Below are 11382 nucleotides of genomic sequence, written 5' to 3'. Positions count from 1 at the left end.
TGAAATGCCTGCCACCAGGACCCAGGCCAGACTGTGGACAAGCAGTAGGACACTGGAATTGATTACACCCTTTTGCCTGATCAAGGTCAGTCTTCCATGTCCCTATTCCACAGGAAAAATACTCTGCCTTATGGACCTGATGGCGGAAGAAGATTGATGCTGTTCTGACTGGTGCCTCCAACGCTGTGGAGACCTGGGTAGGGATTGGTCCCTGTAATTTATAGGATTGGAAGCTTCTTGGTCTGCACTTAGATATAGTTTATCCTTCTCAGATCTCTGACAGTACTGATGGCCAGGCTATCTCTAACTTTGTCAGCATGGCAGCATCAACCAGATCCTTGTGCAAGGCTATAGCTATCTTGTTAGCTCACTTTTAGGAAAATGTTCTAAGTCATAAAGGTTCAGATATGAGTCTAAAATGAGATATGTTTCAGATTACTCTCCTGTTCTGTGGTTCAGAGCTTAACATTTAGGAGCCTTGATGAGCTGGTAGAGCAATGACTACTTACTATTCAGTCACAAGCTCAACATTTTGGATTTGTTTTAGATGTCATCTAAATATGTCTAAATGTAAACCTAAAAGTGCTTCTCATCAGGTCAAAAATCTCTGTCCAATTTATACCTGGCTTTCTGGACAGAAGGAAAATGCACAAGCTTTTAACCCAAATCTGTAGTTCTTGTTGGGACTCAAAGGTATGAGTTCACTTCTGCTGTTTTACAAGATACCCATTACCTGCTTTGTCTACAATATGGATTTCAGTACAGATTGGTAATACTAATGTATCTAAAACTTTTATGTCATTTTGTAAGTAGGCCTCAAAGGATCAAAAGAGCCATAAAAACCTAGACCCATTTCACAGAGGTTGAAAGGACCCCAGATAAGTATTCCTAAAGATGGTATTTTTCCTCTTTCCTGGTCTTGGAACTACTGATTTTCCCATTACTAAGGGTATGGACCTAAGGGTTCCAAATAAGTTCATAAATTTTAACTTCTGTTCCTAGTTTAAATTTGTCTCAACAGATTTCCATTTGGCTGGCAGTCACCTCCAGGTTTCAGTTGCTGACTCCACTGCTCCAGACGACTGTGAGCTCCAGACTTGCTAAAAGCTGACGTGGACCAGCCCAGCTAACATGGTTCTTCCCTGTCCCTATGGGGTCAGGCAGATCCATGCTTCTGACAAATGCCCCCTTGCCCAGTCTTTGACTAGCTTTTCAGCCTTTTGGGGCCCCCTGACATCGGCGCCCCAATGCCAGCTCGAAGCAGTTCCAGAAGAGAACGTCACCCATGTTCCCTGTTCAGAAAAGGCTGAAATGCTGAGTCAAAATGAAACTCCCTGGCATAGAGACAAGATGGCTAACTATACATGGCCATTATTAGAGAGGGATACTTAGGAGCTAACTGTGCAAAACCCATGATTGGGTTTCATTAGGCACATGAGAAGGGGGAAATGTAGAACCAAAATAAGACCAAAATGCTCTCACCCCAAAACTAAAGGCCTAAGACTGCTTCTTTTAGCTACAGGCCATAAGTTACTGGAACAGGCCAGAAGTTACTGAGACCAGTCAGTTCAGATTCCAGAAACCAGGAAGTGTAAAAGTACAGAGCCACAAGATAGTCACGAGGTAATGCCTGCCAGACTATGGAATGTCCTCTCCCTGGTTTCCAGGGTAACTGATCACAGAAATGCCTCCACCTGAGGGCAGCCAATGAGAAATGGTGGCGGGCAACCACTCCCTAAGAAGTAATTTCTAGAAGTCCTTAGAAGCGAGCCAATCAGAATTGTACCTGTACTAGCACCCCTAAATGATGTAACCTTGTGACTTTTCCCTTTAAAAACTGAGCTTGCAGACAGGTGGGCGCTTCCTCCAGCCTCCACTGCGTTGGATGTATTGGACGAAGTCCCTGCCTAGGCTTGTATTGCTTTTGGATATCCAGAATTAAACCTTGCTTTTGCATTCCGGCATGCTCGTCTTTGGTGGTCTCTCTGGGGGTCACGATCTGGGCACAACAATATTTGATAATCAAGATTTTATAAATTCCTAACATCTACTCAGGTTCACTCTAATATTTGTCTAGCTTTGTCTTTGCTCACTTTTAAGCTTTAGCTATTTGGATAAACTAAGCCATACAAGAAACTGCAATATTCTATAATGGAGTGTCTGTTCCCCCAAGAAAGTCCTTTTCTAAGGTCAGGCATTTAGATAAGTCCCCATTTCCTCAGGGGCTTCAAGAAAGTTCCTGCTTGCTGAAAATGGAGGCAAATTCTTATTCCAGCAAGAGGAAATGTGGCCCTTCCTCTAACACGTGACTAGTGCCTATTGTCAAGGTCAATGCTTCCTTAATCCCTGATCTCAAGCCACACCCCAGCTCACATGCCTCCTTTTTTCTTATTTAATCCTATGTGCAACTATAGAGTTTAAAAGGTATATTCTTAGCCGGGCGGTGGTGGCACACGCCTTTAATCCCAGCACTTGGAGGCAGAGCCAAGCGGATCTCTGTGAGTTCCAGGCCAGCCTGGACTACCAAGTGAGTCCCAGGAAAGGCGCAAAGCTATACACAGAGAAACCCTGTCTCGAAAAACCAAAAAAAAAAAAAAAGGTATATTCTTTTTTCAATAAGCGCGCTGGCAGCCCATTCACCCTTAGATCGTGTCCATTTCCTCCTTTTCTCCCTCTGCTGACTCCACACATCCTCTGTACTTGAGGATCCTGCTCCACTACACCAGAGGCAGGATGGTGAGTGATCCGGGTCAGTAGGCAAGATCATGAGCCATGCATGGATCACAGTACCTCAGGTCCCCAGGCTCATACTCATCTACCCCATCTGTGCGTCCGCCAAACTGTGCTCCTTTCATCCACATAGAGTGAGTGGCATGCCAGGAAACTTCACAAAAAGAAAATGCCTACATGAACAATATTTGTCCAAAGTTGAAACCCTGCCACACCCAGTGGGTAGAACTCATCTTTTTGCCCGCCCTGTAGGTTTTTTTTTGTTTTTGCAACAATATACTTAACAACTGTCTGCTGCTTCTACTATAATATAAAATGTGATCTAATCATTTCTCCTCTCAGTCCTTCTGCCAGCAATCATAAACTCTGAGCTCTCAGGAGAATATTACCATTTTGAAAGTGTTTGAACCCCTCATCATAAGCTTAACCACTTTAAATGCTTACAAATTTCTCTGGTGAAATGTGTGATAATATTAACAAGTGAGATGTGATAAAATTTATTTAAAAGCATGAACACTGAAAGACTGATGAACTTAGTCAACAATATTCTCCTTTTTAAAACTAAAATGTAATAACACAACATCCATTCAATAAACAAGACTCTCCTATGAATGTGGATGCAGTACGCAGCGAAGGATTCAATGATATTTCAAATTACTGAATGTAGGTAGCACCTGTGTCAACCCAGTGACGAGTCAGAGGTAAAGATGTACATTTACATTAGTGGGGTGACCATGCTTTCAATCTCAGCACTCAGGAGACAGAGGCCTGATGAGCGTCCCCAACACTCAAACAAAAGTGAAACTATCTGAAGATGTCAATAAAAATCTTACCCCTTTGGCTAGAGATATGGCTACACTGTTTGGACCACCAAGGCTGGAATCCTGAAAGTTCGGGAGCACACAACCTCCTGTGCATCACACGCCACGGTTTCTAACACCCTCCTCTGGCCTCCACAGACAACTGCATCCCAACATTCACAAACACAAAAGACACACAAACATAGCCGGGCGGTGGTGGCGCACGCCTTTAATCCCAGCACTCGGGGAGGCAGAGGCAGCCCAAGTGAGTCCCAGGAAAGGCGAAAAGCTACACAGAGAAACCCTGTCTCGAAAAACCAAAAAAAAAAAAAAAAAAAAAAAAAAAGACACACAAACATATATATATATATATATATATATATATAATGAATCTAAAATTATCCTTCCTGCATATTTCAGTGAAGCTGCACTTCCCACACTGCACATAAAACTAAAAGGTTAAAAAGAAGAATCCAAAGCATCACTAGTAAGAATATGAGGATAAGGACAGGCAGACATGGAAACATCTATTATTTTCACCATACCATTATATTTTGGAAAATAGTTGTTCCTTTTTGTAAACATTCTGCTTACATGCACTCTATTATTAATGTATTCAATAAAGCAAATGTTTCAAAATCCTCAGTTCCTAACATAGTGAGCATAGATAGATATAATCCACACAAGCATAAATACCTTTGAGGGCCAATCAACTTCCAAGACTCTATAGACACCTCCAGGTTTGAGAACTGACGACTCAGTGGCCTCTAGGCTGGACTCAGAAGGGTACTGTGACCAGGACGAGGGCAGCAAAGACCAGAGTAAGCAACTTCTCCCCTGACACCGCTCCCAGGATACCAGGTCCCAGAGCTGGGTCTGAGCCAGGAAAGCAGGGCCCAGGAGACTCCTCTGCCAGGAGTTCATCTTTCCATGACCCAATCTCAATGCTTCATTACCATTGGGAAGTCTTAGAGAAGCTAATCAGCCTCATCCACATCAAGATTATAAACGGAGCACAGACTAGCAGAGACTCAGTGTCCACTCTTCAAGTGGGAAGAAGACCATTGGCCCCGAGGCTCTTCTCCTGGTCCTGGCTGACCTGGCCCTGACCAGGCATCTAGAGGGTGAGTGTGTCAGGAGGGAAAGGATCTAACCTGGGAGACAAAATTAACTCATCCCTGGGCTGTAGTATAGGAAGGTCTGTCTCTTCCCTAACCCAGTCAGGACCTGTCCCTTATTTATTTTATATCCTGTCCCCTGTCCCTGCTCCCTGCTCTCCTGGGAGGAATGTGGGGAGCAGCATAGGCTGCTAAGTGGGGTGTCGAGATCTAAAGGCTCACTGCACCTAGGTTCACACTGGCTGAACTATTTCCAAACTCTCCTCACCTGGCCTGGCCTTGTGGAGCCCCAGTTCATCATTGTGACCTTTGTGAATGACACACAGTTTGAGAGATTGGACAGTAGAGAGGAGCCTCCAAGGATGGGATACTGTGTACCATGGGTGGATCAGCAGGAGCCAGAGGACACAGCAGGCCCTGAGAGAAACCAAAGTGTTCATAAAAAGGCTGAAGAAAATGCTCGATATCTACAATCATAGTTCAACTGGTGAGTGAGCCCAAATCAGAAATCCCAAATTTCAAGCTCCCAATGGGGTGGCCCTAGTGTGCCATGTTTGAAATTTACCCCAGGGAAATGTGACCCATGGAGACTAGGCTGAAGAGAGCCTTGGGACACTGACCTGGCTTTTTGTGCAGTTTAAGTCCAAATCCAGCCATTTAGAAAGCAGAGGGAGAGAGGGAAGGAGGGAAGAGGGAGGGAGGGAGAGAGCCACTGGAGGGCCCCACCAAGGGACGGGGCCTGTGGTAGTGGCTGAGAGTGAGAGCTTGGCCAGGACATCACACAATTCAGAATCTGTATGGCTGTGATTTGCTGTCTGGAATGTATTCCAGTCACCAACAATTCGAATTAAACTTCAACCACCACGATTACATCACCCTGAACGAGGACCTCAGCACTTGGACCTCCGTTGGCAAGGCAGCTGAGATTTTTCACAAGTGGTGAAGACTTACCTGGAGAAGCAATGTGTGCAGTTGCTCCTTCACAAGTGGACTATGGGAAGGAGACTGCTGAGAACAGGTAAGGATAAAAACTGCCCATCTGCTCTGAAACTGGAGCCCCTGTCCCCTGAGGATTCCTCCTCAGCAGGGAGCAGCTGGAATAAGAACTCAGTCTTGAATCAAAGGGGGAAGTGTCTCATGGGTTTTCTAATTCAATAAGAGAGGGACTCTCTCAGGGCTAAGCCTTCTCTCAGGACACTTCAGTTTTCCAATTAAACAGCAATACCCTTCCACTTGCTTTGTGGACCACAAGTTCTCTCGGGCCTGTTTCCTGTCCATGCACTTTGGAGGTCTGAGCCCAGTGTTGCTGAGTCTGAGTCTCCATCCAGTCAGAACCAGAAGTCCGTATTCCTAGAGTGAGATCCAGAGTCTCTTGCTCTGTGCTGGCTCAAGCTGAATCTGGAACTTTCCAAGGAATAGTTTACCCCATCTTTATCCTGAGATTAGGCTGATGGGTGGGGTCTGTATAACTCCTTCAAGCCAACTGTTCCGTCCATTAAAAACAAGGTCACATGAGCACTGATGGATCCCCAGGAAGAATGCAGAAAGCCTGGATTTTCTAATTTGTTCCCCTCAGAGATCCCACAAATACATGTAACCCAAAAAGTCAGAACTGATGGGAAAATCATCCTGAGATGCCGGGCCCTGGACTTCTACCCTGCTGAAATCACCCTGACCTGGCAGAGGGATGGGAGCAACCAGACACAGGACATGGAGATGATGGACACCAGGCCTGCAGGGGATGGGACCTTCCAGAAGTGGGCAACTGTGGTGGTGCTTCCTGGAGAGGAGCAGAGATACACATGCCATGTGACTCATGAGGAACTGCCTGAACCCATCACCCTGAGATGGGGTAAGGACTGGGATTGACCACAGAGCCTATCACAAAGAGAGTGGGAGGCTTTGGGAGAAATGGATCAGGGTCATGACTGATAGCTGGAGGTCAGAGGCCTCACTGTTCCTTCCATTCTCTGTCAGAGCCTCCTCAGCCCTCTGTCCCCATCATGCCAATTGTTACTGGCCTGGTTCTTGGAGCTGTGCTTATGGGAGCCGTGGTGACTTTTCTGATATGGAAGAGGAGGACTAAAGGTAAGGAAAGGGCAGGGTCTGAGTTCAAGTCTCCATGGGAATATCAAGTTCAGCTGAGAGTGTGCCCTGACACAGGAGAGCAAAGACTCCTCCACACAGTTGCTTATTCAGTCTTGTGCTGATGTGCTGACATTAACTCTATTGTGAAGGAAATAATGAACAGATTCTTCACTGCAGTGATAGAGGTGGCAGAGACCTGATCCTCAGCTGTCAGAGGTCAGATGTAATGGTCCCTACTTAGAACACATCACCAGGAGTCCAGTTAGTCCTCTTCATGTGCAGTCTACTATCATGTTTCCCCATCTTTCTCTGGATCTGTAGTCAGAGTTCTGGAAACTTCAGATAAGGACCAGGAGATTCCTCTAGGCCTTCTAGATCATGTTGCTTCCATGAGCTCTAATGCAAGGGAGTATTCCCAGGGGTAAATGGTGAGGCAGCCTTGTTCAGGCTTGCCAGTCTTTATACTGGGGGCTCTTCCCTGAGACACCTGTGGCAGTGTATGCAGGAGCCATGGAGGTTCTCAGCCAGCCCATAGCTGCTCAGCAGTTCCATCTTCAGAGGCTTTGACTTGGTCTTGTTTTACTTTCCCACTGCGGGTGGTGGTGGTGGTGGTGGTGGGGTGGGGTGGGGGTTGGGTAAAGTTTCTAGGATGTCCAGCCTTCTGTTCCAGCTTTAAAAAGTGATACCCTAAAGGACCTGGTGTGAGACAGGGAGAGGTCAGAGGATAGAACCGTGGGGTGTGGGCACTTCTGGGATTGGGACAGTTTGAGTGTGTGATCAGCTGTTCAGAACGTCACCATTTAAGACACTGATCTGAGTTTCTTCCTTGTTCTTTTCTTCTACAGGATAAGATAGCTGGACTGAGCCAAACAGAATTTGTTCCAGTTTCTCCTTTTCCTACTGTGGCCTCAAGACCTCATGCCTTCTCTTTCTCTATGTGATGGTGGCTATTGTCTGTTTCCTCTGAGCAAAATGTAAGCAGGGGACGAGTTCAGCCTAGCTTTGAGCAGCAACAGGCCTCACCCCACCCTGACCTTTGTCTCCTCCCCAGTCATCTCTCCAATAGCGGTGGGGCTGGGAAACCACAATTGCTGATTGTAGTTTAGTTTTCAACGAGCTACAATTTCACGCTTCTGTCGTTTGTTTTTGTTTTCCTGAGAAAAGGTTGCTCTGTAGACCAGGCTGACCTCAAACTCACAACTCTGCCTGCCTCTGACTCCGGAGTGAGGGGAATAAAGGTGTGTGCCACCACCGCCAGGTGCTTCTGTCCTTAATTAAGCTTTTTTTTTTTTTTTTTTTTTTTAATGATTGTGCAACTTCTTGCCAGAGTGGGTGTCCTAGAGACGAGTAAAAGGTGATGGAGAAAATAAAGGCTCAGAATCTTATGGAATTCATGTGTGCTGTGCCAAGTCTATTACCTATTGTGGCCGTTGGAGTCAAGTGTGGTCTGGGCTGTGCACAGTTGTTGATCAGAACACCCTGGGCTTTCATACACTCTCTTTCCACCTGGGTCATCTTTTCATATTTCTCCAAAATAACTCGTCATGTTAAAACTATGCTGAAATTCTGGAACTCTTTGTCTTAATCAGGGCTCTGGCAGTTCCTTCTCACAGGATGGGGATGCTCTATAGACACACTAACCCCCCTTTATGAACTCAGGATGCTTTCCTTGTTCTGGTTTGTAAAATTTCCTACTTTACTTTGCTAATATTTTTAGATATGTCTGGCCATCGCCCACCACTTCATACAGCTGTTACTGACAAAGGCCAGTCTATTCCCTGTAGATTCTAGAGGACTGTGGCTGTCTGTCCTGTTGTCCTCCATCCCAAGGAAGTGGGCATCCCAGTTTCATCTGTTTCTGTTTTCTGTATCTACAGGGAATGAGACCTTTTTTCAGTGCTGAGTTTGAGTCGGCTATCCTTCTCCCCAGGGTCACCCCACTTTCTGATAGCACCAGGGGTGTGTCTTTCATTGTCCTTCAAGGCCCATGGACCCTTTACCAAGGAACCTCTGTGGTATTGTCATCAGACAGGGTCACAGCCTGGTTTCTGACAACTGTAATAAGCTAAAATTGGCCAATACAATATGATAATTAAAACACAAGGACAGTGGAAAGATCAGAGAAAGGACATCTGTTAAATATGGCTGCAGTGGAAAGAAGAGCAACCAGACCTAGTGACTCATTCTGAACCTCCAGGTTCATTCATCTCTTGGTCAGTTTCAGGTTTAAATATAGAGAAAGAGGACACTCCCACCCGTTCTTGCTCTCCAATTTTCCTATTTTACTTTACTAATAAACCAGAGAATTCTGGACCTCACTCACCTCTTCTCACAGCAGTTACCTGACTTTCCCCAGTTCATCCCCTGGAGATTCTGTCTGTGCCTGTGTGTCCTCCTCCATCATGGGTTTCTTATCCTTGAACTCTGCATTTTCCCACTCCTAACTTCTAAGTGTTGGCATTACAGGTGTGTGCCATGATATACAAGCCTTCTGAGAAGTTGTAAACTATGTCTACTTATCTATGTCTATAAGAGATGGCACAAATTTAGCAAGTGATTTATACAGGTAGGAAGTGTACAATTACTATATGAATTTTTATTTTTTTATTATTAATTTATTTTTGGTTTTCTGAGACAGGGTTTCTCTGTGTAGTTTTGGTGCCTGTCCTGGATCTCGCTTTGTAGACCAGGCTGGCCTTGAACTCACAGAGATCTACCTGGCTCTGCCTCCCGAGTGCTGGGATTAAAGGCAGGAGCCACCACTGCCTGGCATGAATTTTTATTTTTATCGTGGTTATTGTTGTATTAAGACACAAAACATGTAGCTTAGGATAGTCTTGATCTCCTGATATTTATGCCTCTTCTTCTGAAGTGCTGGGATTAGAGGTATGCAACCACCATGTCCAGTTTCAATATGATAATTTTGTATATCTACTCTTAGAGAATAAATTTAGTAAAAAAAAAAAAGGGGGGGGCATTAAACAGCTTCATGAGCATCATTAGTCTCCATTTCATGGAATCCATTCCCATTTAAAAAAATCAATGGCAAAAAATTAGGATTGCCTACACTGGGAATGATATGGAGAGTAGATCATGATAATTTTCCAGAAATTTGTGCCATCATCATCTCTGGACTCCTGTCCACAGGGACTGAATAGCATGCCAGGAAACTGCACACAAAGAAACTCTCTAAAAACAATTACTTGTTCAAAATAGAGACCTGCAGCCTCTGTCCTGTACAGCTGGTCATTCTCTTTTTCTTCCTGCCCACACTGCACTCATTTGGAATATACTTAATGAACATATTCTCTTTCCTTCTGTAACCTTATAATCCAATCCTGAAACAACTTCACTGTTAATTTCTTCTGTCTGAATCTGAATTTCTCTATAATTCATTTTAACAGGTTTAATAGGTTTTTCTAAAACTTTTATCCTGGCACTTAAATTGACTATCTTTTTAAATGGTAAAATAAGGATAAGAAAAGTAACAATTTGATCACAATTCAATCAACATTAATCTTCTCATATAGTTGTTCCATTGTCAGACTGCCTAAAATTTCAAAGCCCAATTTTCTTCCAATGTACACATAAACCCATTTTTTAAAAAAAAAACTCTTTTAAATTGTTTCCTTTAAAATATCCAATATCTTAATTGACTTACCAAGTCTGCATAGAACAGTAGAGATCTGAGGGAATTTCAAAACTGCTACCTAGTGTCTGAATCCAGAGAGAGAGAGAGAGAGAGAGAGAGAGAGAGAGGAAGGGAGGGAGGGAGGAAAAGCGTAGCCACGTTCTGGCTAAAAGCTTAAATCCTGCTTGAGCAGGGTCGAGCGTGGGCTCCAGCTTCCTTAAGCGCTGATCACATGCCTTGGCGTTTCCATGTAGCTGTTGCAATTACAGTCGAGTGCAGCCGACCGGTAGCTCCGGCAGGCCTGAGTTGTTTGTAGCACCGGCTTTAAGCAAGTAGCTCCAGCTGCAGTAACCACTTGTAGCTAAGGTCAGTTGGGCCTGAGTCCTAAGCTGAGCTAGGGAGCCGGGCCGCCCAGGTGGGAAAGCGCCAAGCCAAGCGGTTTTTAATGAATTCTTGCCACAGGGGTTGCCAAATGTAGATGTAACAGTCTTGTTAAATAAGAAACACAGAGCCAATGCAGAAATGAAAGCCCAAGAGGTCAGAGCAATAGCTAAGCGCTAAAAACCTTACCCTTCATTGCTGCTTCTGTCCTTCCCTCCACAAGAGACCTACTTCCTGTGTGTTTGTCCTTTTTATTGACTTTCTATTCTGCCTTCTCATTGGTTGTAAACCCAACCACATGACCTCCTCGGCACTGCCCTTCTATACAGACCTCCAGGTCTTCTTCTTTTTTTTTTTTTCTTTTCTTTTTTCAAATTATTTATTTATTTTTGTTTTATTTGCATGGTGTTTGCTTCCAGATATGTCTATGTGAGGGTGTCAGATCTTGGAGTTATAAACAGTTGTCAGCTGTCATGTGGGTGCTGGGAATTGAACCCGGGTCCTCTGGAAGGGCAGCCAGTGCTCCCAACTGCTGAGCAATCTCTCCAGCATTTTCAATCAAAGATTATATACACACATCCTGGCAGTTTGGTCAGGTCTGTGGGCTAACTATGGCCATCCCTACACAACACTG

General features: G+C 44.7%; 1 pseudogene; it reads left to right on the top strand.

The window, feature by feature from the left end:
* Window positions 1-5360: 5360 nt before the first annotated feature.
* On the top strand, window positions 5361-7915 carry LOC114688484 (annotated as a pseudogene).
* Window positions 7916-11382: the final 3467 nt, after the last annotated feature.

The sequence above is a fragment of the Peromyscus leucopus genome, chromosome 16_21 (assembly GCF_004664715.2).
Source record: "Peromyscus leucopus breed LL Stock chromosome 16_21, UCI_PerLeu_2.1, whole genome shotgun sequence".
Lineage (NCBI taxonomy): Eukaryota > Metazoa > Chordata > Mammalia > Rodentia > Cricetidae > Peromyscus > Peromyscus leucopus.
Note: the sequence above shows the minus strand (reverse complement) of the source record. Positions and strands in the feature narration are given on the sequence as shown.